The 27995-nt window shown below is 37.3% G+C and overlaps 1 long non-coding RNA gene across 1 annotated transcript; it reads right to left on the reverse strand.

Moving 5' to 3' along the window:
- Positions 1-25: 25 nt before the first annotated feature.
- Positions 26-27276, reverse strand: LOC117063028. Its single transcript, XR_004428679.1, has 4 exons — positions 27186-27276; positions 21550-21670; positions 20234-20327; positions 26-100 (listed from the first exon to the last, which is right to left on the reverse strand). It is a non-coding gene; the product is annotated as an uncharacterized LOC117063028 (long non-coding RNA).
- Between the last annotated feature and the right edge of the window lie 719 nt (positions 27277-27995).

Genomic DNA, 27995 nt, shown 5'->3' on the forward strand with positions numbered 1-27995 from the left:
TAACACTGTGCTGTGAGACTTAGAAAAAGAATCTAAGCTGACGATACTTAACCAAGGTAGCTGACATCCGTTTAAGAAGAAAAATCATAGCCAAGTGAAACTGTAAGAAAGCATAACAGCAATGTCAAATATAACAGGAAAATCTGTAACTTTGATTCAGTCATTTTGTCTTCCAGGTCTCCTTTTCCACAATTGTGAACAAGAGATCTGATTCCGATTCATGATTATCAAACATTTATGTTAAACACACTGAGCCAGGTGATGGGGCTGGCCACTAAGTAGCTGCCCAGGATATCAATCTAAATGAGGTGTAAAAACAGCAATGGAAATATAATAAGATAGAGAAAACACAATTTATCAGAATCTCACTCAGGAAGCATACTGCATGTGATCTTAGAGTAAGCCATTGGGATATTGGGTGAGATTCCCAAGGAGAATGCTTAAGAAAGAACAGATGGAGGATAAACTCTTCTACGGAGAGGGAAGCTGGTTCACCACAGAGTTTTTGTTCTGTGAAATGGCAAGTTTGGGTTCCATCCAATATGCCTGGCACAATAGAGGAGAGGCTGAGGCTCTAACAGCCCTATTTTTCGGTTCCTTCATGCAGCTTTCGGTATTTCTACATGAATGATGAGCATATAGTTTATAAGTATAGACTAAATGAGACCACATTCATATTAGCCCTGCATGCACAGCCTAGTTCTCTAGTAAATAACTCCTTTATAAATGAAGTTGCGCATGGAACCCCAGTACAAAAACATGAGAGAGAAATCACCTGGTTAAATTATGCACAAGGGTGTGGGGCTTTGTCTGCTCAGCTTGCCTTAAAACCTGCTGATAAAATTTTGCCAAATCTTAGGTCTTAGTGGAATACTCTTTGAAAACTACTTAGATGATTTCCACCTTTTTTTTTTTTTAAAAAAAACCACTGATGTTCTGTGATAAGGTATAGATATCTGGAGAATCTGATTGTAATACTTTATTTCTTAAATTCTAATCTGTCATTCATGAATAGCAATGCTATTAATTATTTGATGTAATAACAGATATTTTGAGAAAAATAAAAGATTTACATGTTAAATGTACAATTATCCCTTATATTTTGTTTTCTCTCTCTTTTATTTATATTCTGAAAGCTTTCCTGAACTTCTTGTGGCCCTTCTATTAAATAATGTTTTTATTTCCATGAACTCTTTCCTTTTCTTTTACTGTGTATTTTTTTAGTCATCTGTTCTTGTTTTCTGGATGCCCACTCTTCTTACAGCTCTCGGACGCTATTAATTAGAATTCTCTTGATGTTTGTTTCTCTTTTCTAGGGTATCCAATGTTTGCTTCTCAGTTCTTTCTTCCATCCTATTCCTTCTTTTCTGAACAGCTGGTTCTCTGCAAGTTTTCCAGGAACCTTGATTGTAATTCATATTTAAGCACAAAAGACTGTTGATTAGTAAAGGCAGATGACGTGGTTTCCTCTGTTGCTTCAGGTGCCCCTCCACAGGGAGACAGCAATTTGAATTCAGGGTGTGCTGACTGCCAGGCTTCACCTCAGTCAGGCTGCCTTGTCTCTCCCTCTGCTGGGCCACAATGCTGGGCCACAAATGCTAGGAGAGCCAGCTTTGAGGGACCAACTTCCATGTAGATGCAAATTCTTCCCAGGCAGGTTGCTTAATTCCTCTGGGAGCATTTCCCAGGCCTTCATGGGGGAAGACACTGCTGTGGCATGGGGCAGAGAGAGTGGAGAAGGGGCTATCTCCTGACCCAGGAGAATTCCACAGGTAGCTCTTTATTCATCGTCTCAACTTCTGCCCCTTCTCCCATTCTCTCTACATTGCTTATTCCAAAATATTATATAGGAAAAACGTATGTGGTGGTCTTCCTATGCATTTCCTGAGCTGGAGCCTCCTCCTGCATCCAGTATTAGTAGGCAGTATGAGCCTGTCATTCAAGATTTTCTAAATGGCTGTAACTCCCATTCTTGTTTCTTTCTTATGGCTTTATATCCTTGTGCACTTTACTGTGATAGCATACTAAAGATGGGGCAGCTGGAAAGCTCTGGGTGCAAACAACAGGAGATGTATTGCTGGTAGAGAATTTAAACACAATAATAAAACCAACAGAAAGGAAGTCTGGTTTTTATCATCACCAAGGTCATTGATAACTGGCCTCCTCCAATCCCCTGACCAAAAAACCCACTTTCTTTGATCTAAGTTCTAAATAATTGCTTTGGTTACTGTAGAGTTTTAATAATATATATGTGTATCAAAAAAACCCCACAGTTTTTACTGCTTATTCTTTAACAACACTGAATTCTACAGTGAAGCTAATTTGGAAATTTCCCAATTATACAGTGGACCCCAACACAAATAAGTGTAGTTTTTACTGATTATTCTGTAACAAACATTGGATTCTATGGAGAAGCTAACTTGGAAATCTTCCAGTTACCTAATGGACCTCAACACAAAGGGACTCAGCTACCTATGTTTGTTTCAAGAGTAAGTTCTTAAAGATTTGGAAGCATTCAAGCTCACTCTCGGAAGCATTTGTATCTCCAATCCTTATGGTGCTACCTATGCTTGCATTGAAAGAGTAGATTTGAAATGAACAACGACAGTGCAGTGATGATAAAGAAGAATTCGAGTTACTTCCATTATCTCATTTTATTTGATAATTTTGAGTTTTATTTGTGTTTAAATTGAAAACAATGATCAACAGACCAAATAGTGAGCTGTAATATTTTTGTGGTAAGTACTAATTTTAGTTCATAATGATATATTTCACTAAGTATTTTTAAATGAAAATTGTTGTATGTAAAGTAAACCTTTGTTTCAAACTGTGGAACAAATTAATGAAATAACGATTAGTACTGAAAGCAATTTTGTCATAAAAGGGAGTATTAAAAGATGATGCTTCTGGGTGTCAAATAACTGCATGCCGCTGCTTTTTGTCATTTCAGTGGGTTGGGGGAAGGAAGGAAGTCAACGCATGTGGTCGGTCTGCCATTTTGAACCAGTAGTGCAGGTACCACAAGAAATTAGAGAACTTGAGAAGTTAAATAACTTGTTTAAAGCAAGGTTTAAGTCAGCAATGGAGCTTGTGTCCCACTCTCATTACTTTTAGTCAAACTAGTCATTGCACTTCGTGTGATGAGTCAGCCTGTGAAGGATATCCATACATGTCCAGCTTTCCCAGGCCCTTTGGGCTGAGCACGAGTCCCATTCCTCATTATGACTTCTCCTTAGGCTGTTTCAGCTCAGACTCCTCTCAAGCCTCACATACCTTATACTTCATCTAGTGCTTTTCATATGATACCTGTGTTTTGCTTCCACATGGACTGTAATCTCTTTAAGTGTAGGAACCATATTTAATGGATTGCTCTATCTCTTTGCAGCACTGAACCTACTTCATGTAGGTTTCCAGGAGTAGTTGCTGATAGAGGTGGTTATGGTAAGGTTGGAAAGAAAGGCTAACCCTCAATGGTGACTTACTTTGAACATGGATTTTTACAAAAGGTCAATTCATTTGGAAGCCAGTCTGAAAATGAGCTCTGAACTCTCAGCATTTTTTACTTTTTAGTCAAAAGTAAAGCGTGATTACAAAGCAATGAGATTTCCTGATAGCTTCATTTACACAGTGGCTCCAAAGGAATTTCCAGAAGTATGATCCAGATGCATTCTATGCTGCAGCAAAGTCATTCACTTGTGCATCTAGCCTCCTTCAGAAGGTTGACTCTGAAAGATAACACTTATTGGATCTGCTGGTTTAATTACCTAAATAGCCTGAGGTGATACTATTTTCCTAAAGCACTAAGTCATATTAAAGGCATTGGTTCAATCTGAAACACTGTCAGAGATTAAAAGAAAACTGGATTTGACAAGAGAGTAACAGTTTGCTGCCTCTCTCCTTAGGAGAAAGTTCTGAATTTGTTCTCTTCACAGCCAGGGCATAGTTATAATCGGACACCTTCTGTTAAACGTTACTCAATTTCAATTCCAGAGAGAAATAAAAAAGGGTAGGAGAGCTGTGACTGAGAGCAAAGTACCTTATATCATTAAGATCTGTATTTTTTTTTAATCCAGAAAGACAATTTAACAGATTGAGGAAGTTGTGGGAGAAGAGATAGCTATATAAACACAGTCTCAAACAAAAGACCTTTCATTTAGAAAGATAAGACTGTGTTTGGACAGAATCAAATTTTATCAAGTCATGATTGAATGGAGAGGATAAGTTGAGGCTTGTTTAACAAATGCAAATATTGAATATTCAAGAATGGTAAGTTTAGAATAAATATAAGATGTGTATTATTTCAGCAGAGGGAAGTAAATACACTGCTGGAACTCATTTAGCCTCAAAGGTGGTACTGGCTAAAATACAAGTAGATTGCAAAGTGCTTACAATCCATTCAGAGATGATAGGTATAGCATGGATTATTAAGGGAAGCCAGAATGATTGGACCTTTCCCTGACCTCTGAGGCTGATGCTGAATGTGACATGCTGGCCCTCCAGGACTCACTCTTGGGGTCATCATCAGAGACAGTCAGTTGGACTGCAGAATCAAGGAACTGGTCCAAGGGCACAATTCTGATGTTCTCATGTTTCATCTCACTGAGCTAAATATTAACTTTCGGCCTGTAGTGTCTGTCACCAAGTCATCTGTCTTGGTAAATGCTGTTGGAGTCTCAGCATTGTGAGAAGGCAATGAATTTTCCCTGCTGACAGTGCCATAGAGATTTCTGCTTCCCACAATGTTTATGACAGTAAATTAGGCTACAGGGTGCACTGAAGATTGTTTACATAACCCCGATAGCTGGTATATTTGTCAGTCCCACTCCATGGACTGTGACTTTAGTAGAGCCAGATATTGTTTAAAATATAAGATAATGTATGAAATGATCAGAGTGCTTTACAAGAACTCTGATAATAAACACTTGTTTATTTGGACCTTTCGTGTGGATCTCGTATATTTTCTTTCCCCTCTGTTTTTCTTTGGTTTTTTATATGGTTTGGATCTGTGTCCCCACCCAAATCTCATGTTCAGTTATAATCTCCAATGTTGGAGATGGGATCTGGTAGAAGGTGATTAGATCATGAGGGTGGATCCTTCATGAATGATTTAGCACCATCCTTTTGGTGCTGTTCTTGTGATAGACTTCTTACTAGATTTGGCTGTTTAAAAGTGTGTGGCACCTCCCACCCTCTCTTTTCCTCCTGCTCTGGCCATGTAAGACGTGTCTGCTTCCCCTTCGCCTTCCGCCATGGCTGAAGGTTTCCTGAGGCCTCCCCAGAAGCTGAGCAGAAGCCACTATGCTTCCTGTACAGCTTGCAGAACCCTGAACCAATAAACCTCTTTTCTTTATAAGTTATGCAGTCTCAAGTATTCCTTTATAGCAGTGTGAGAATGGACTAATACAGTTCTAGTATTATCTTTCCATTTTTCTCTGGTTTCATTGTTAGTTTCAATTCTGTACCCAAACAGAGTAGCTTGGGCTTTTCTTTTAAACTTGTTGTGGGTCGTAGGCCTGCCTCTCTACAGAGCCGTTTTCCTAGGAAAGTCAGTGACACAAATTGGCCTCATATGCAGATAATTTTCAACTGTCTAGATCTCACCCTAACTCTTTACCTGTGTCCAGACTTTCAGTTCAGCTTTATGCTTCCATTTACCTTGTTCAGTCTTTAGCAGAAAATCTTGTTTTATAAGACTTGATTGCAAAACAGAGACTGTTGCATAAAGCAATCACCACTGAGTGTCATTCCAATCAAAATAGAAGCTTTCAGGAAATATTCACTTTTGCAACTTGTGTGTGTAGCCCTCATTTGCAGTAAATTTTGTCCTTTGATACTACAATCTGATTTTTCAAAAGAGCTAAAATTATCTGGTTTCAAAAAAATAAATTTGATGGCAAAGTAGCCCTAACAGATTGTACTTCATATAATTTTTACTTTCATCAAGCTAAAAATCTGTTTTCTTATATATTTAATTCATTTCATATAATTTCATGGCCACTTTGTTCCCAGAACTACAAGAAGAGTTACTGATACAGAAGCAAATGATACAAAGAAAACATTATTAAAATAACTGTTTGGTCTGGAGGGAAATTTTGATTTCTTGGCTCCAACAATCCTTTATATCCATTTTAATGGCTTTTAGCAGGCCAAGACTAATTAGTAGATTATGAATTTTAAATGTAGTGGTCACTACCTGCAATGTTTTGTTTATTTTGTTTTGTTTTTTGACAATGCAGAATAAAAAGAAGATAATAGAATAATATAGAATAGAATAGGATTTCAGTTCTGCTTAGGATATAGAAAGTCACAAGATAACTCTGTTCCTATCCTACCAAAAGGAAAAACTGAATAGTCCACAACAACAAAAATAATTTTCTTGAATCCACAATACAGTTGAAGTCACTGGGTAGCAAGGTGAACTGAACTCTTCAAAGTGCACCAAAGGTAACTATAGTAATAAAAAACCCAAATCCGGATCACTTAGATTAAATCAGCTCCCCATAATGCCTGATAGAAGAAGAACTACATCCATTTCTGTGTTCAAATATTTTAAAACTTAGTCAGTATTGTTCTAAGCATAATGTTTGGCATTTGATTACAAAAATTATAAAACCCCTAAAAGCTAACCCATTGTGAAGAGACAAATCAGTAGAGATGATACAGATGCTGGAACATTGAACTTTAAAAACACTTATGATTGATATTTATTAATGGTATTAACCACTGGAGAAGGTACACAACATGCAAGAATAGATTCAGTAACGTGATAAAAACTACATACATAAGAGATGTGATAAGCAGATTGGTCACAGCTGAAGAAGAATGAGTGAACTAGAAGTCAGAACAATGGAAGTTATCTAAGCTTAAACACAAGAGAAAAAAACAGGTGGTGGTAGAGAGGACAAAGCATCTGAGAGCTAAGAATTATGGGGCAACATCAAAAGTCTAACGTGTGTAACTGGAGTCCCAGATAGAGAAAAAACAGGAGAGCAGAAAAAAATATTTGAAGAGATCATGGGCAACTCTTTTCCAAAATTGATGAAATGTAATAAACCAAAGATCCAAACACTTTATAATGTGTGTACACTTAATAGCAGAACTTTGAAGTACATAATGCAAACACAGAACTGAAGCGAGGAGTCCACAATTATAGATGGAAATGTCAATACTTCTCACACAGGAATTGATAGAACAAATACACAAAAAATTGTAAGAATATATGAGACATGAACTGCACTATCAAACAACTTCAGCAAATTGACATGTATAGAACACTTCACCCATCAGTAATAGAATACACATTCTTTTCTCAAGTACACGTGGAACATTCATTAAGAAACACTATCTTCTGGCCCATAAAACAAAGCTCGACAAATTTTAAAGAACTGAAATTATATGTATTAGGCCATTCTTGCATTGCTATGAAGAAATACTTGAGACTGGATAATTTATAAAGAAAAGAAGTTTAATTGGCTCACGACTCTGCAGGCTGTAAAGGAAGAATAATGCTGGCATCTGCTTCTGGGGAGGCGTCGGGAAGCTTACAATCATGGCAGAAGATGCAGCAGTTGTCTCACATGGTAGGAGCAGGAGCAAGTGCAAAGGGGAAGGTGCTATACAATTTTAAATGGCCAGATCTAATGAGAACTCACTCAGTATCTCAAGGACAGTACAAGGGGATGGTGCTAAACCATTCCTGAGAAATGCACCCCCATAATCCAATCACCTTCATCAAGCCCCACCTTCAACACTGGGAATTACATTTCAATATGTGATTTGGGTGGGGACATACATCTGAAGTATATAATTATGCAAAGTACTTTTTTTCTGCAGAAGGGATTTAACCTAGAATCAATAACAGAAAGCTATTAAAAAGAAGCCAGGCACATTGGTGCGTGCCTGCAATCTCAGGTACTCAGGAGGCTGAGGTCGGAGGCTTGCTTGAGCCCAGGAGTTCAAGGTCACATAGCAAGACCTCATTTCAAAGGTATTGCAATAGTTTCTTTAACATCCTGCAATCATTAATGATAAGCCTTATTATCAACACATATAATAGATGATAAAAATAACACTTGTGTGGCAAAGAGAAAATTGCTCATACAGTTGCTGAAAATCATTTCTCTTATATATTGATGTGTGTATAATCTTTGATAAATTACCTGGTAAATAAAAAACTGTATTTCTCAGTGTTATCATTTACCTTATATAATTCTATTGTTAAATAACATTTCAAAGTAATGTTTATTACATCATCATACTTAAGTATAGATTCCACAATCCAATCTGATGAATGTCCTGATATTTGCAACACTTTTAATTTAGGTGGGATAGATGTGGCAAGGTAATTTTATAAAAGAGTTCTTTAGTTATGTAAGTTTAACTTAAATTACAATTCATTTAACCTAGATTTTAATTTCCTCCTAGAATTAGGAAGAAAAAATGGTGGTCAACATATATTTACTTAGAAAAATAATAAAAAGAATTACATGTGATAAGGCAAAAATATATTGCAAAGTATATGGAAATTACTAAAATGCTTGGTGTCTATTAATAATGGTGCAATTTCAAAGGATTACAAATATGTATAATGAATATTGAGAATTCTTCAAAATTCTGCAATTGTCATGAATATATTTAAAAATACATGAAATGATTTTTAATTTAATTATTTTAATTCCTTTAAAAGTTAATCTTAACAGAATTTTACCAAATAACTAGATTATGGAAATATTTTGTTCAGAGATTGTAGTTAACTGTTTCTATTTACTATGTAATTCTGAAGTTCTTTGGTTTTTGGAAGAGAAAGTATTAAACGGGGCATAGAAACTCACAAATGAGATTCACATTTTCAGTTGTAAAGAAATCTCACTTGGAAAATATTTTTAAAGATGTTATATGGGTAACAAAATTGGCTACTTAGCTGATATTTTAAGCAATCTTAACAAATATAATTTAAAACTACAGGGAAAACCAATGCTATATTTCAACAAGTTGAGAGGTTCCAAAAAATGTTGTTATGGCAAGCAAGACTCAAAAATAGTCACCCTAGTTGCTATGTTTTCCCAACATTGCTGTAACATATTGAAAAGAATGCTATTAATGAAGCCAGTTTCAATAAAATAAATGTAGAGATATTGTTACATTTCACTTCTTTGTTTCAAACTTTCAATCACTACTTTCCAGAAGGGAAATTTGAAACATTGAAGTAGAAAGTTTTCTATGCAAACCTTGAATTAATTATTGATTTAAACTTGATCCACGAAAAATAATATAAATCATTATATCTAAGCTCTTCCTTACACCAAAGAATATTTATAAAATAGAGTTTACCATTGTTTTGGATTAAGATTATAGGAAAATTTCTATTGCTAAGTATAAAAAGTGTTTATCACACTTTTACACTGTTGGTGGGACTGTAAACTAGTTCAACCATTGTGGAAGACAGTGTGGCGATTCCTCAAGGATCTAGAACTACAAATACCATTTGACCCAGCCATCCCATTACTGGGTATATACCCAAAGGATTATAAATCATGTTGGTATAAAGACGCATGCACACGTATGTTTATTGCGGCACTATTCACAATAGCAAAGTCTTGGAACCAACCCAAATGTCCATCAATGATAGACTGGATTAAGAAAATGTGGCCCATATACACCATGGAATACTATGCAGTCATAAAAAAGGATGAGTTTATGTCCTTTGTAGGTATATGGATGAAGCTGGAAACCATCATTCTCAGCAAACCATTGCAAGGACAAAAAGACCAAGCACCGCATATTCTCACTTATAGGTGGGAATTGAACAATGAGAACACTTGGACATAGGAAGGGGAACATCACACACTAGGGCCTGTCATGGGGTAGGGGTCTGGGGGAGGGATAGCATTAGGAGATATACCTAAAGTAAATGACAAGTTAATGGGTGCAGCACACCAACATGGCACATGTATACATATGTAACAAACCTGAACGTTGTGCATATGTGCGCTAGAACTTAAAGTATAATAAAAAAAAGAAAAAGTGTTTATTTATAATTGCCATTCACAATGACAATATTTGTATAAACTAAGATTTTCAACACTGAATTGATAAAAAACAAAAGAAAGTAATAGGCTCAAAAAGTGTACCAGGGGTCATCTGCTTCTTGTTAAGGTGAAATAACAGAGACAAGATTTACAAGTCCACTTGAAACAACTAAAAAATAAAAATTAGATAAAATAGATGAAACAATGATTTTTAAGAAGTTGGATATCAGGTAATGAAGGACAGTAATCTCTGAGATATAGTAAACAAATGATGTTAGCCTTATAAGTAGCTACAGTGCAGGGAGAGGGGACCCAGGCAGTAGCTATTGGTCTCCCTGAGTTGAAGAGACAGAGCTGAGACACCAAGGCTGCTGGAGTTCACAGAGTAGAATGTAGAATACCAAAGAAGGGAGAACCTCTTGAAGAAATAATCCAGAGATTTGCAGAGGGTCCTCCTTGAATATGGAGCAGAGTAGTGAGTCTGTTCCCCTCAGCAAAACTGGAAAAACCTCTTAACTCACAGGGCATTGACTGGAATTCTCGAAAAAGTCTTGTCTCAGTTGTGGAAATTACTAGCCTGAAGCTAGATCCACCTCTGGTCCCACCTAATGAGTCTCAAAAGCAAGGTCTGAAAGAATCATGCTGCTGACAAACTAATTTTGTCTCAGAACAGAACAATAATCAAGAATGTCTATAGAAATACAATAATATCTATCACCTAACAAAGCAAAATGCACTGTGTGGCATCTAATGAAAATTTACCAGGCATGCAACAACAACAACAAAACCAAAAAAACAAAACTAGGCAAATAGAACGCATAACAAGGAGAAAAATAAATCAGTTGAACTGGACCCAGACTGACACCTTAGAATTACAAAAAAAGACATACAATAAATTATTGTAACTGCGTCTGTACTCAATAGGCATAAAAATTATAAAGTGAAGATCCAAATCAGCTTTTCAGAGGTTAAAATTATAATGGCTATGGTAAAAATACACTGTATTAAGTTAATTGCAGATTAGATGTTACAGAAGACTAGATTAGTGAACATGAAGACATAAAAATAGAAATGATCCAAAATTAAATAGAAAAAAATGACTAAAGGTAAAATGAAGTATTGGTGAGTGGTAGGAAAACTCCAAAGAAGTGAACATCTATGTAATTGGAGCTATGAAGTAGAAAGGAGACAGAAGTATTTGAAGCAATCATGGCTGAATACTTCCCAAATTTAATAGACACTCTAAAGCCATTTATTTAAGATTTTCAATACACCCCAAACTTGAGAAATATTATAATAGCATAGTTCAAAAGCGATGATTAAGAAAAAAAATCTTAAAGTAGCCAGAAGACACATAGGAAGAAAGACTAGACAGATTTCTTATCAGAAACTTGTCTTCATCGGCAAGAAGACAGTGGAACAACATAGAGACAAACCAACACAAACAAAACCCCCGAATACCTGTTACCCTGGAATTATATATCTGGTAAAAATATCTTTAAAAAATAGAGAAACTCCACCAAAAAGACTTTTTCAAATATGCAAAACCTGAAACACTTAATCACGGTGGACCTGCACTACAAGATACATTAAACAAAATTCTTCAGACCTAAGATAAATGGTACTAGATGGAAAGGGAAGTCTACACAAAAGAATGAATAGCCCATAAAATGGTAACCACATAAGACTTTTTCCTATTTTCTAAATCTCTTTAAATAATTCTTGACTGCTTAAAAATAATAACAGTATAATGTGATGTTTATAGTAGGTCTAAAAGTAAAATGTATGACAATAGCACAAAGGCCAAGAAGGAAGAAATGGAAGCAAACTATAATAAAGTCCTTTTGCCATACATGAAATGGTACAATATCTCTTGAAGGTAGAGTGTAATAAGTTAATATGTATGCTTTAAACCCTCAAGCAACCACTGAAATGAGAAAACAAAAAAGTTATAACTCATAAGCTAACAAAGGAAATATAATTGAATAATTTACAAAATCCAAAAACTAGAAACAACCAAATGTCCATAACTAGGTTAATGGATAAACAAATTGTGTTATATCTATTAATGGAATAATTCTCAGCAATAAAGAATGAATCATTGAAACATAAGACAACATAGATGAATCAGAAAATAATTATACTGAGTAAACTAGCTATAAATATCGAGAATACATTGAAATATCCATTTATTAAGAGATTTGGGTCCTGTTACTCTTCTTTCAACATCCTTCACACTCCATATAGGGAAACACAAGCCAGGATGTAAACATCCCAGGGTTGTTGTAACACAATCTTTGATAACGGTGTTTTGGGGAGTGGTGAGGTTCTGCATTTTGTGTTCTAATCTTACATTTACCATCAGCTAGTTTTGGGGCAATGAGGAAAGTCATTTTCTTTATTGGTTTTCTTCTGCATTTGTATTAATAACATAAGGGGATTATAAGAGGTCTAAGGCCCCTATCAGCTATGAGCCACTAAACCACAACAGGTCTTGTAAATCCAGACAGAGAACTGAACTGTAGCAGGGTTGGGACCCCAAATCAGGTGTTTTCATGCCACACACTTCACTTGTTTTTTTTCATGTAATTGATTGCACACCTATTTTCTTTCTTTCACCAGCCAAGTGTTTCTGAGAGTCAGGGCAGCTCTGCTCTTCCCTCCCTCACCCAGCTCTGTGCCTCGATGATCATCCAGTCTAAGATAACATTTGCTGACTTGACTAACTCATGAAAAATAGGGGCAATATGAGCACTGAGTGTCTCCTCTGCAATTGTTCTGCAGTGTTGTGTAGTTTGAGAGGACTAGAATAGGAGTCAGGAGACTTGGGCTTTAGTCTGATTCACCTGTCTCAGTTTCCTCATCCATAAAATAACTCCTGGTGTATTCATTACAGTGAGTGGTTGTTAGAATCAGATAGGATGATGAATGTGAAGGTATTTTGTGAAGTGTAAATCATTCTGCAGAATTAAGGGAACACTATTATTTCTAAATGTGAATTTGCAAAGAAACACCAGCTGAAGTAGCTAAGACTTTAACTTGGGGCTGCTCTTGAGCTCACTCAAAGCGGGTGCCAAAGGTGACTTTGGCTTTGCTTTTTATGTAGCCAAAGGGAATGATTCATTAGCTGCTGTTATGAGGCCTATATATGTAGCACCACCTGGGTGTGTGGTCAACAGTGCCAAAGCTATTTGGTCACCGGAATTTGTGGGAAAGGCCTGGAGGACATCACTAGTACTTGGTGGGTGGTGATAGAAAACTTCCTCCTGAAGGACAAGATTAGGTCTGATGCTGGTATCTGTTAGAAACCCTGTTGAGAGTGAATGAGTGAAAGTTAGAGCATGCCTTCCCCAGGTCCCAGAGAAGAATGTCTTACAGCCTGCAACACAGGCAGGGTTGGGTCCATTCTACTCCTAAGGTGCCCCATTCAGGTCTGGATTTGCAACATTCTATTGTGATTGGCTTCTGCTTTTGCTCTACCCAATTAACCCCAAGTTCTTTAACATCAGAGAATGAGTTTTAGTCATTTAATTTTAAACCTTTGAGACCTATGAGTGTCGAGTAGGTGCTCAAAAAAACCTTGGATGAACCCAAACGAAAACCAATGGATAAGATAGAAGACTAGGTTGTTCATCTTGCAAAGCTTGTGTTCTGATGGCAGAGGCAGATGTATGACGAGGTAGATATTTATTGAGTGATGTGCTATGTGTGAGGACGGAAGCTTCAGAGAAGACTTTTTGACCACAGGAGATGACAGTTGAGTGGCATTTAAAAGGATGAAAAGGCTGAGCTAGGGGAAGAACGGAGGGAAACATGGTTCGGGACGTTTCTGTAATACCATACTCTTAATGTGCTTAAATATTGCAAGATACTTTTGCATCAATTTTCTTAATTTTCACAGCAATTCACATGTTAGTAGGATAATCTTTAGTGCCACATTCATAGGTCAGAAAACCAAACCCCAGATAGGTTAAAGGACTTGAGTCACACAGCAGGTTGGGGGAGTGTGTAAATTAGAATTCTTTTAACTTTTACTTATCTGTCATTCATCCCAGAACACATGGCTTTATGTGTTAGTTCATGGACTTCCACTCTCTATTAGAGCTGCTCTTTTGAGTTTATTGGAAGCAGTTTCCAGAGATAATTATAAACTGGGCAAAAAATAAACTGCTTATCAGAGTTTGGAATGGGGAGATTTATTTGGTAGCTGATACTTTATTTACAAACAAAAGAAATTCATTGCTTACAATGTAGAGCCCAAGCACAGTAAAGACAAAAGAGTCAAATTCAGAGTGACATTAACAAGCCCAGGAGGTAAGGGGAGCAGAGCTGATTTTGCCAGTTGTTGCCAAATATTTTAAACTTAAAAAAACTATTTTGCATTTGAAAAAACTCAAACTTTCTTTTGCAGGACTCTTCTCTATTCCCTTCATTTCTAAATGTAAGAACATTTAAGTAAAAATCAAATCCATGGGATTAACATACATTTACATGATAAAACAGCATTGTATATGAGCTACTTAATGTCTAAGAGTCATCACGCCTTTGATCTAAATGAAATTTCATTCGTCAGCTACAACTCCAAAATATTATTATTATTTTTTGAGATGGAGTCTCACTCTGTCACCCAGGCTGGAGTGCAGTGGTGCGATCTTGGCTCACTGCAACCTCCTCCGCCTCCTGGGCTTAAGCGATTCTTCTGCCTCAGCCTCCTGAGTAGCTGTTATTACAGGTGCCTGCCACCACGCCCGGCTAATTTTTGTATTTTTAGTAGAGATGGGGTTTCACCATGTTGGCTAGACTGGTCTCGAACTCTTGACCTCATGATCTACCTTTCTCAGCCTCCCAAAGTGCTGGGATTTCAGGTGTAAATTCTTAATGATCATGGACTTTCTCAGATTAAGTGTGTGTGACCGCAAAGCAGGTCATTTTAATGATCCGGGCCTCAACTTTCTCATTTATAAATTGGGATTTACTAGATTTTCTCTGTGTTCTCAAGCTGCAACATTATGTGGTTCTGACATTGTGGATATTGCTGGCCCATCAGTGTAATAAGACTGCCTAGGTTTCATTTTCTGGCTCTGTTATGAAGGAACTCTCAATTGTTCTTGTTAACTTCAGTTTCCTCATTTATAAAAATGTAGTCATAGCACCTACCTATAGAATGGTTGTTAGATTAAATGGGTTAACACAGGTAAAATGCTGAGATCAGGATCTGCATCATGGAAAACTTTACAGAAATGAAAACTCTTATTACATACTATCTTCTCTTGACTTTGTTAACAACAACAATAGTAACTATCATTTACTGAGCGCTTCCTATGTTAGGCAGTTACTATGAGCTTCACTGACATCATCTCATTTAATCCTCACTATGACCCTACAGTGGTAGGTAATATTTTTATCTCCTCTTTTGTAAATGAGGAGACTGAAGCTTAGGAAGCTCGCTTCAAGCCATACAGCTAGGAAGTGGCAAAGCCAGGAAAAAAAGTGACCCTCTGGACTTCAGAGTAGGAGTTTTCACCCATCGTGTAATATTACCCCTTCTAGGTAAAAGACTGGGCTATCTCCAGGGCCAGAGATGGAGACCTGTACTTTGAATCCCTCCTCTGGGTTAGGGCCAGAAAATATGATTCAGAATATAATAAATGAGCACCAATCTGAACTGTAGTATAGATTCACATCATTCGTAAATCCTAAATAGTTCTAATTCATTCATCTCATAAAAGTCATCTTCCCTCCTTTAACATTAACTTATTGATTATTATGTGTTTCTACTGATTTTTCCCCCAGTGATTTTCTGTCTTCTAGTTAAATTTAGCCAACTATTTAAGAATATACCATTGTGGACAAGAAAGATCACTGTAGCACTTTTGTAATAGTGAAAACAAAAACAAAACCCAGCATATGACCTTAAATGAAAGTCTATCAGTTATGGTCTACTCTACTGTTGAAAATAAAAAAGTTACCATGTCTATACCCTTCTTAGACACAAGAAAAGCTGTTAACTGTGAATATCATGAGGTAATGGGGGTCATGGGTTGCCCAGGCACATACTCTTTCAGTCTTCATCTTCAGCCTCATCTCATGCCATTCTCTTTTCCTCTCCTTGGACTTCAGACCTACTGACCTTCCTTCAGTTCTTTAAACATGCCCTACTCCTTCCTGCCTCTGGGCCTTTGCACAGACTTGCCCCTTCTCTCTTCCCAAACTTCCTCTCACTTTTTTCTTTTTTGCCTTAATAATTACTGTGAATTTCCCAATATTTGGCTCAAACTGCTCTTATTCAGGAAGGCTAGGCAGGGGCCTCTTGTTCTACACTCTGATAGCACCTGTGTAATTTTTGGTTTAATGTTTGTCAGCCTGCTGGAAGGTAAGCTCCTCAAGGGTCAGAACCTTCTTTTCTCCCATTTTCACCATTCTCTCCCCTGTGCCAAGCACAATAATTTGTATGCTCCCCAATGAAGGAAAAGCTCATAGATCTCTTAAAGGTACATATTATTTTTTACTCCTGGAGCTGGGTGTGACTAATGCATTAGAGTTTAAGCAGATCACAGGGAGGAGTCTGAGGTCCAGGAATCTGCCATTTTGAACAGTACTTCTATTTGGACCACACTGGCAGACAGTACCTTGAGCAGTATGGTAAATCAGAAAAAAAAAATTAGACCTTAGAGTTAAGATATGATTTTAAATCCCATTCATGTATTAATTCAAAAAGTATTTTGAGAGCCAGACACTGTGCTGGGTGCTGCAGAGATAGCAAAAGTGGGTTCATACTACTGTCTTAAAGAGCTTTATAGTGGGGGAGAGGCAGGTAAACAGGCAGGTGTAATGCAGTGGACATGTGCTGTGAGAAGGGATGGGGGTGGTATTCTGAGGACCCAGGGAAGGGGATCCCTAACATCACCTGGGAGGTCAGAAAGGCTTCCCAAGAAAGGGAGAATGAGACTGCGAGCCAATGGGAGAGTTCACCTGGAGAGCAACTCAGTGGGCCAGTGGAGTGCATGCGGGCATGGCTGCTGAGATAAGCAGTGCATACATTGCAGGGCAGGGAGCTCACCTGGGCTCCAAGACTCAAGGAGGAGGACTTGGAAGGAGGCATCTCTGAAGCAAGTGAGCCTCCTTAATGGGGGACGTTCTAGGTGATTCACAAAATTCTCAAATGTTTGCATGCTCTCTGTCTCTTAGCTAGATGGAGAGTGGGTGATTATGTCTACTTTCCTGCTTTCTTAAGTCTCATCCTGAAGTTTGAGCATGAAATTTTCCCCTGTGTTATTTTAATGAAACTGCAAAGATCAGAGATTAATCCAGCATGATATGTAAAGGGCTCAGCAAACACGAAAGCAATAAAGTCAAGACAGTGGGTGACAGCACAGAATTTCATAAGTATTAAGTTAATTTAGGGCTTTTATATGAAACCCCCCAAAGGTCCTGATAATAAATTCTCATTCTCTTTTCCATAGCCACTCCTCCTTTCCCATCCAGAACTTTTCTGGACTTCAAAGTCTCCCTGCACCCCCAGAGGAGCTCTCTGGCCCTTAGCAGGGTTGTGAGGGTGGGAACTGGCTGATTTAGGGCCCTATCCTGTTCCCCTTCACAATGAGGGCCGCCTGTTAACTTGGGTCACTGTCCTCTGCATGAAGGTGCATTTTTAAAACACTCCAAGCCAATGACTCTAGACATTTTGGTCTCTTGTTAATAAAGGATAATAAATTTCTGAATTCAGCAATGACAAATAACCCTTCGTGAGTTATTAATACTTCATAAAACAAATATCCCAGCTTTTGTTTTGTTTCTGGCTTTCCCTTGCTCTCTACCCTTCTATTGTTCTTTCTCCCAATATTTTCTTTTCTCTTCCTACATCTGTCTTTTCTCAGACTCCCTTCATAGTACTAAGTTTGGCTTTGATTGTGAAAATGTTGTTCCAAGTATACAGTTTGCTAATCTACTTTGATAACCTCTTTGAATTTCTAAGTGGGATTTTTTTAAAGGGTTGTTTTTGTTGCAACTGTGCAGCCCTGCTTTAAAGGCTTCTTTTACCCTCGAGTTAAAGAGGATTTTATAATGCATAGTTTTTCCTTAACTAAGGCCATTTTTAATCTACTTGCTTTATCTTTTTCATTCTTTATTCCTCCCCTACGCTGTCTTTCCACTTCTCTATCTCCTTTTCCGGTATGATATCTCATTTATCTAGCAGCATCCTCTCTCCCCTTCCCCTCTCTCTTCTGTTTCTCTTCAATTTCTCTTCTCTCTCTCTGGTGTTGATTTTCTCATTGAAAGCTTCAATATTACAAGAGAGAAAAAAAAGATTCTGATAATTCATTGGAATCCCTACCAGGTCAACTGTGACTAGAAGCAATAAGAGTTGCTGTGAAGGTTTTGAAAATTCATTTAATACGATATTTTTAAAGCTTATAGTAAAAAAGGACAAGCCAAAATTCTTAACACACATATATACAAATTTCTTGTGCAGAGGAACAGTTCCATTACATAACTAGTTTTGGTTTCATATATGTTACTTTGCTCGCACAACTCAAATTCTGTGTAAATATGGGTTCAAGAACACATGCTAAATTTGAACACCAGTCTTCTCTCTTGAAACATGTGCATCCTACAAGTCATAGCACTTGCTCTTTTAAGCAGGCATCACTAGCACTTTCCTGCCACTTCTTAACTCTCTGTGTTTTATAGTCTTCCAGGGAGAAAGGAGCCTGACTGCTTAAGCACCCCTCCAGGCAGGATGGACAGCGGCTCCAAATATCTAACAGATGTCGTGCTGTACCTCAGGATGAATCTATTATTGATTCGGAACTCTTGCTCGGGTAACTTTTGCCAGGTTTCCTTTCACACTTGTGATGAGGAAATGGATTGAACATCAGTAAGGGGACAAGACAATAACAATAAACAGACATGGTTTAGAGCAAGGCAGCAATAACAAAAACAATCCCTGGCCCCCTGACAGTCTCTCTCCTTCCAGCGCCAGGTTGCAAATCACTTTGTTTCCTTCTCCCTGAGCTCACACACATTCAGATACAGGATCTGAAAACTTGCCCAATTTGAGTTCTTGTTCAGGAAATATTTGGATAAGAGAGACAGGACTAAAGAAATTCAGAGTCATCTTGGAGGAAGTTATCAAAAGACATGGGCGTGTTAGGCCTGGAAAGTGAAAAGGACGACTTAATTCTCCATTCCTGTCTAATCAGAATCACTTGTAGCCTCAAAAGCAGGTCCTGATTGCAGTGGACGCCAAAGGCATATTTTCCATGTTCAAAGCGGAATCCATCATATTCTCCCCCTCCTTCCAAGCCTGCAGTCTCTCATCCAATTTACCTAATACATCACTGTCATATTCATTTTTCTAAAGCTCTTTCCTCTCAACTGCCTTAGATATTTTCAGGAAATTGGTGTGATAAAAATATATGAATTAGTTTATCCAACCGTTATGTAATGAGTGCCTGTATTAAGGCTACAGAGAGCAATAAGAAATAGTGCTACCCAGTGTAGCCGGAAGATGGTAATATAAATGAACACACAAAACAGTGACAAGTGGAGTCAGAGCCTTCAAATGGAGCTATGGAGAAGAAGAGAAGGTATTAACTCAATGGAGGGAGGGGGCAAGGCTAGGGATTATCAGGGAAGGCTTCATGGAGGAGGTGACATTTGAGCTGAATTTCCAAGGGTGAATAATATTTTTCTAGGCAGACAAGGAGACTACTCACACCTAGGTATGGGGGTGTGAGAAATCAGGACATTTAATGCAACAGTGAGGAATTCCAGGTCAAAGCACAGGGACCACAGGGGATGTGTGTTGAAGGGGTTACCTGGTAGGCAGATAGGTAAAATTTTAAAGATGACAAGCCTGCTATACCACACTAAAGCCTTGGACATTCTTCTATGGGAGAGAGGGACCTATTGATGGATTTTAAACTAGGGGGCCATGCAATCATATTTCTAATTAAGACTCATGTCTTGTGGGTTGGGAAGGAGACAGAGAGCCTGGTGGGGGTCGTGGTGTTTGGAGGCAGCACTGACATGGGGTACTAGGGAAAAAGTGCTGTAGTAAGAGTCCAGGGGGAAATTGATAAGGATTGGGGAGCAATTTCAATGTAAAAGGTTGAATGATGATAAATAATAAATTAACGTAGGCCACTAACTAGCTTAAAAACAAAATAAAACAAAACCTTCAGTGGTTTCTCATGACTTACCAAATTAAGCTGAAAATATTTAGCCTGATATTCAACACCCTTAAGAATTTGGGTCCAGTCCATCTTTCCGATTCCATTTCTCAATATTCCTCTGCTGGGAGAAGAAATGGAGGAATGCTCATTGCTTTCTCTGTGTTTTCCTGATTCCCTGTCATTTCTCAGGCTCTTCGCTCTGCAGTGACAACGCTTCTAACCCTTCTGGTCCAAAGCCTCCCAGGGGCCCACCAATTCACTCTCCTTTGTTATCTCTCTGACTGAATGGAATCTCTCCCTTATTGGAGATTTCATAGGGACATGAGTTTATCTCCCTTATTTCACGTATTTCTTTGGTACTTTGTATTGGCTTAATAGTTTTCTGTTTCTTCCAGTGCATTTATCAGCTGAGATGTAATCTTAGTGAGTACTGGGATTCTCTTATTCATATTTTTATCCCCTTGCACATCTCACTCCTAGAACTTTGTACAAAGCACTCATTTTTTTTCACATTTAAGATTTTTACTACAGCTGAATTTCCTCACTTTCATGAAGTAAAGTGGAGAATTAGAACATTTAGGCAGATAATTCAAATCAAAGTATCTATTTGGCCATGATACCTGGCCATTGCTAAATGAAATCTCTTGACAATATTAATTTAAACAAGATTCACTAATTGAGTAAAGAAAAACATATATAAAGTTTTTATACCCCCAAATATCATATTCATCAATAAATTCTGGTTATGTTTGGCACATCACAAAGAGACCAGTGGATCATAAAGATATTATTGATAAGATTCTATAAGCTCATATCCTGCTATTAATTTTTTATACCAAATTCTTATTGGCTTTAATGAGAGTTCTGATTTTTTTTCAAAAGACAACCACATAAAAGAAGTTTTAAATAAATTTGTTTTCACTTCTATAGTGAAGTATATGTAGGTTCAAATGGAGAAAATTGCTTTGGGACATATTTATAGACCATATATATTTATTCATCTAGGGATATTTGAGTAAAAACTCCCCTCGAAGATCACAAACATGAAACAGTACATGAGTATTTGCATCATTACTATTTTGTTTCTCAATATGATTATTATTATATTTATATGGTATTTATCATTGAGTGGCAATGAGTATACTTAATTTAAAATCTTTGAAAAATTGTTTCATCTCTACATGGTTCTTAACGATCAAATGTTATCACTATTTAACTGATGTGGAGCCAAAGCACAAAGAGGTGAAGCTAATTCCTGGAGAGAACTTGAGATAACCTGGGGAGTCTATGAAGATTTTAGCACAGCCTTCAAAGCTCAGTTCTATCCCACTTCCTCCTAATACCTTTGCTTGGCCATTCTGAGTCAGAGTGATCCTCCTGAGTCACTGTTGCATCAGACACGGCTCTTGTGCCCCTCTTTGCTTTGTGTGTGTTGGTCTTGTCTGCCATTTAGACTTCAAGTTCCTTTAGGGACATGAAAACTCTATTATTAGCTCATTGATTACAATAATTTCTAAAATTACCCCTTGGAATAAAATATGTTAAGTATCTGGCTTATCCTTTCTCGAAACATCTGCTCTAACATTTGTTGAGTACTTAGTATATGTCAGGTACCAGGGGCAGAGAAAGGAATAATCCATTGCAGTACCTTCTCCAAACCTATGGGTGAGACAGGACAATTACCACAGCTGAAGTCTGGTGAGGAGGGTGCTTTTATGGAGAAAAAGACAGGGGTATTGTGGTCCACAAAGAGGGCACTGGTAACAAGCTAGCCACTTACAATCAATAGAACAGAGGCTCAGGAAAGAAAAATAACTTGCCCAGTATAATGGCTCAGTACATGGCAGTTGCAGGATTTAAACCCCAAGTATACAACTTCACAGCCCAGGTTTCCTTTTCGACATCTATTTGTTATCCCACTTGAACACCTAACTGTGTCTTACTTGTGGGTGTATTCCTCTACACCTGTACTACAGTTGCCATATATAGGAAACAGTTGTTTTACTGAGTTAATGAGTGGAGGTAATGTAATGTTTCTTACTGCATTTCATGCCAAATTTTAAGTTAATGCTAAATGGCTAACTAAAGCATTTCCATGTTTTCAAAGAGAGGTTGGGGGAAGATCAGGAGAGACTATTGCTCTATTTTCCTTTTGCCATTGAAATTGGAAAAAGAAAGAAAGAAAAAGGAAGGAAGGAAGGAAGAAAGGAAGGAAGGAAGCCACTGTTTAACCCACATGGATAGAAAAGGGGCAGAACTGGGGTCTGGCAATGAGTGATGGGCAGAAGGCTGTTGCAAAGTGAGTGAGTAGACTTTGAAAGTGCAGGGTTGGCTGCTTATACCTTCTGTCTAATTCAGCTGTTTGTATGGGTTTCAGACAGGAAAGGTTCAAGTGCAGGATGGATTTGTGATATAAACGCCCCATTCTTTATGCCCATTCCTCCATCATTAACCTTCCTACTCAGTCCTCGAAATGAAAAGCCCGGCATCTTCCATCTGCTCCACGTTATTTATGATGATGTCTCTAATTATGTCCAATTGAGTTGCTGTCGATGATTAAAGGTAATAAGTAATAATAACTTGGCCTCATCATTACCACCATTATTATTAGCTCATTGATTGCAATAATTTCTAAAATTACCCCTTGGAATAAAATATGTTAAGCACCTGGTTTATCCTTTTTAGGAACATCTGCTCTAAATGTGTGATAGCATGGGACTGAATGTGTCTTGCTCCACAAAGAAAGCAAACAGTGTTGACATTGGGAGTCTTGCCTGTGCTGGTATGGATATACTGTGAGATGATGAGAGGAGGAAATAATGATCATGCTCAAGTTCAATGCTGGAATTGCAGAGCTGTTTAAAAAAAAAGGAAGGAAAACAAACACACGCACACAACCTGGCATATTCTGTGGCTACTGCAATCTTTGCTCCTTCTTTGAAAAGATTCCCACCTTCAGTGTTGCCCTGATCCTTGCCATGGTGGTGCTTCTCCTGATCTGTATAACCAGGATATTGGGTAAGTGGTAACTGGGAGGAATAGGTAACAAGAGCTACATGTGGTGGGGAGGGCAGTGGTCTATAGGAAATCCGTTGAGAAGATCCACTTCCTAACACCATGTTCCTGCTTTGGTTCTGGAAATTTCACCATTGGCCTTTCATTTTTAGTTAAGTGGTCTTCTCAAGACTCCTCTTTGGGAGTGAGAGTCCGCCACTGGGGGTTGTACTGCATGTTTATAATGCCTTGGTATGCTTTCCTTTTTAACATACTTACCTCTTTATGGGGATGGTGGCCACTGTGAAGAGACACTGCATGTTCTTAATGGTAAAAGATACTAGGGAACCATTAGCTCTGAGAATGGTATTTAAAACAGTGGCTATCATTTTGGTCAGTGAAAATATAGAACATTTCCATCATCACAGAAAGTGCTATTTTAGAGAGTGCAGATAGGCCTTTAGAAACATTTATTAAGGATTCGATGTGATAAACTTTTGCTGGGTGCTATGAGTTTATTTGCCATAGGTGTCCCCCCAAAATTTGAGCAACTGAATCACATATAATCTATCCCAGCTCTGAAGAACTCAGATACTTAAAAATTATAAAATACAAAAACAAGATATAAGGCCTGACATGGTGGCTCATGCCTGTCATTACAGCACTTTGGGAGGCCAAAATGGGCCTTTGGGGGCTCCTAGACCCTTTGCCATGGTACCTCTGGTTTCTCAGGGACTTTGCATATAAATCTTCTGATTGAATTCACTGAGCACAGCTGCAGTGAGCCATGTTCAAGCCACTGTACTGTAGCCTGGGGGACAGACTGTGACCTTGTCTCAAAGCAACAGCAACCACCAGGATCTATGTCTCTGTGTTATCAATATATAAAATAAATGAATATTTAAAAATGAATTACTCCTTATTTGTTGTCTCATCTACTACTCATAAAAATTCTGAAAGAGTGGATTATGCCTATTTTATAAATTAATAAATAGGCCCTGTGAGGCTAGATAACTTATCCAAGGCCACAGAAACTACCTAGCATGCCATATAAGTGGTAGACCCAGTCTGGCCTTTAGAATCCTAGTTCAATGCCTTTTTCCAAAATATCTTACATACATACACAGGTGGACATAAATGCGTATTTACTCTTTCTATATAGAATATTATGCTCCAAATGAACTCAGTTGTGTCATAATCAGACTAAATACAAATTATATCTGGGAAATAAAAATCTGTGGTGTAAAAACCTTTGAATTATTTTTTAGATCTCTTACACTAGGTCAAAAAAATGCAAAATATTTTAAAAATTGATATTGGTGACTAATAAATATTCAATGAGATGAACACAAAATTTTCTAATTTTATAATTTTGTCACATTATGAAATCACAGTGGTAGAAGTTTTATTTCCTTTCTAACTTGAAATCTTCACTTCTTCTCTCTGCTTTGACCAGGTCATTAGTTACCTACAGTCAGGTATGGATTTGGACTGCTCTGCCTAGGTCAAGTTGGCTCCTAGACCCCTTGCCATGGTACCTCTGGTTTTTCAGAAACTTTTCATATAAACCTTCTGATTGAATTCACAGAAACTAAGGAATATATATGTCACTGGTATATAAGTACTTGTGGAACTTCTATGTGGCTCCAGGGGTATGATTTGGCCTTGGCATCCACTCCCTTTAATACTTTCAAGGTCCCTGAAGAATGTCGTATTTCAGGAAAGAGTTCTAATCACATTGTATCATTAACTTTATGGAGTGTTGTGGAATAACATTTAGTTTGATTCTGATAGAATAAAGGTGCAAATCCACATGCATAATTTAAAATAAAAATCCCTTCTCTGGTACCATATAAATAGATGCCAGGTGTGAAAGGAGAACTGAAATAGTCTCTGAGGATGCTATCACAAAGGAGGCCAAGCTTTCTCCATCAGCTATTTTCAGCCCCTGGGGAACTCATGTGAGTTGCTTCCACCATCATATCTGATGTTACTCCTAGAAACTTTTCAGGATCCCTTTTACTCTCCCTATGTATAAATCAAGAGTGAATTTCTGGCCATATGTATAAATCAAGAGTGAATTTCTGGAGGTTCAACCTGGAATACCTTGCTTCCTTTATTGGGCTGTGAACCAGAAAGAATGAGGTAAGATAGTTACAAAAGTTATTTGTTAGCTTCCAGACTACATTGGTGTAAGGGCATCATTTTTTTATTTGCAGAAGAGTTTAAGCTTCAGCTAAATACCCAAATGCTAAGAAACTCACCCCCACAAAAAAAGTTGTTAGAACTAAAAAACAAATTGAGTAAAGTTGCAGGATATAAAATCAACATACGAAAACAGTGTGTTTTTGTCCACTAACAAAAAAAATCCAAAAAGGACATTAAAAAACAATCTCATTTAAAATATCATCAAAAAAGCCTTAGATATAAATTTAACCAAGGGGTGAAAGATCTGTGCACTGGAAACTATAAAGCACCAATGAAACAAATTAGAGACAAATAAATGAAAATATATCCCATGTTCATAAATTGGAAGAAGTAATATTGTTAAAATGTCCATACGACCAAAAGATACCTAATGATTCAATGCAATCTCTATCAAAATTACAATGGCATTTTTTCACAGATAAAAAAAAAAAATCCACAAATTTATATAGAACCACACACACATACACACACACACAGTATAGCCAAAGCAATCCTAAGTAAGAAGGACAAAACTTAGAGGCATCACACTTCTTGATTTCAAATTGTATTGCAAAGCTATAGTAGTCAAACCAGTATGGTACTGACATAGAAATAGACACATAAACCAATGGAACAGAATAGAAGGTCCAGAAATAAACCCACACATATATGATCAACTAATTTTTGACCAGGGCATCAAGAATGCACAAGGAAAAAAAATAGTCTCTTCAATAAATAGTGCTGGGAAAATTGGTTATCCACAGGAAAACAAATGAAATTGCACCCTATCTTACACCATACACAAAAATGAACTCAACATTGATTAAAGACTTAAACATAAAACCTGAAACTGTAAAACTCCCGGAAGAAAACATGGGGAAAAAGTCTCTTGACGTTGGTTCTGGCAATAATGTTTTGAATATGACACCAAATGCACAGACAACAGAAGCAAAAAATAAACAAGTAGGATTACATCAAATTAAACACCTTCTTCACAGCAAAGGAAACAATCCACAAAATGCCAAATGAATCTGTGGAATGGGAGAAAATATTTGCAAACCATACACCTGATAAGGGGTCAATAACTAAAGTATACAACGAATTTCTATAACTAAAGGGCAAAAATAAAATAATTCAATTAAAATTAGGGAAAGAACCTGAATAGACATTTCTCCAAAGAAGACATAGAAATGACCAACAGGTGTATGAAAAGGGGCTCAGCATTACTAATCATTACAGACGTGCATATCAAAACCACAATGAGATACCACTTCACACCTTTAGTATGGCTATTACAGCCAATTTCCATATTCTCACCAGCACTTGTATATACATATATGTATACACATATATGTATATATGTGTATATACAAGTGCTGGTGTATATATATACATACACAAGTGCTGGTATATATATACACACACAATATATATATTATGTATATATACACACAAGTGCTGGTGAGAATGTGGAAAAGGGGAATCCTTGTACATTATTGATGGGAATGTAAATTTTTATAGCCATTATGGAAAACAGTATGGAGTTTCCTCGAAAATTAAAACTACCATATGATTCAGCAATCTCACTTCTGAATATAGATCCAAAGAATTGAAATTAGGATCTTGAAGAGATATCTATGCTTCCATGTTCATTGCAGTATTATTCACAATAACCAAGATATAGAAACATGTAAGTGTCCTGTGATGAATGAATGGATAAACAATTTTGAGATACACACAGACACACACACACACACACACACACACACACACAGTGGAACAATGGAATATCATTCACCTTCAAAAAGGAGATCCTACCATGTGCAATAACTTGGATGACCTAGAGGGTGTTATCATAAGTGAAGTAAGCCAGTCACAGACAAATGCTGTATGACCTCTATATGACCTCATTTACATGTGGAATCTAAATCAAACTCTTAGAAGCAGAGAGTAGAATGGTGGTTGCTAGGGGATGGGTAGGGAGAAAGGGGGAGGTGTTGGTTAAAGGGTACAAACTTTCAGTAATGCAAGATGAATAACTTCTGGAGATCTATACAGCATATACAATATTGTAGACTTAACATTTACTAAGAGAATAGATCTTATGTTAATTGTTGTTACCACAAAAATAAGCAAATTAATTAAATAACAACAACAATAATAATAAATGCAGTGGAAGGAAACTTTGGGAGGTGATGGATATGTTGATGGCCTTGAGAGTGGTAATAGGTTCATGGATGTATATGTATCCACAAACTCATCAAAAAATATATATGAAATATGTACAGTATAGCTCAATAATACCTTAATAAAGCATTTTATTTTTTAATACTGGTAAGAAGGAGATCTCTGAACTACCATCTAAAACAATGGATGTGTAATTTAGCAAACTTGGAACTGTGTAAATATATCAGAAAGCATTTATTCCAACATTCATTTCCTTCTGTCCTCTGACAGGCATCTTTGTCTTTCACCTGCTGCCACTTATTTTAGCAGCAAAGGTGGTTCACCGCATACTTGGATCTATCCTCAAGAAAGATGATGGACAAAGTTCTCTTCAACTCCTCCAGACACCCTTTTCTGAACCCTTCTTTCCTCTTTTAAGGTT

This window comes from Trachypithecus francoisi, unplaced genomic scaffold, assembly GCF_009764315.1.
Source record: "Trachypithecus francoisi isolate TF-2019V2 unplaced genomic scaffold, Tfra_2.0 Lachesis_group17, whole genome shotgun sequence".
NCBI lineage: Eukaryota > Metazoa > Chordata > Mammalia > Primates > Cercopithecidae > Trachypithecus > Trachypithecus francoisi.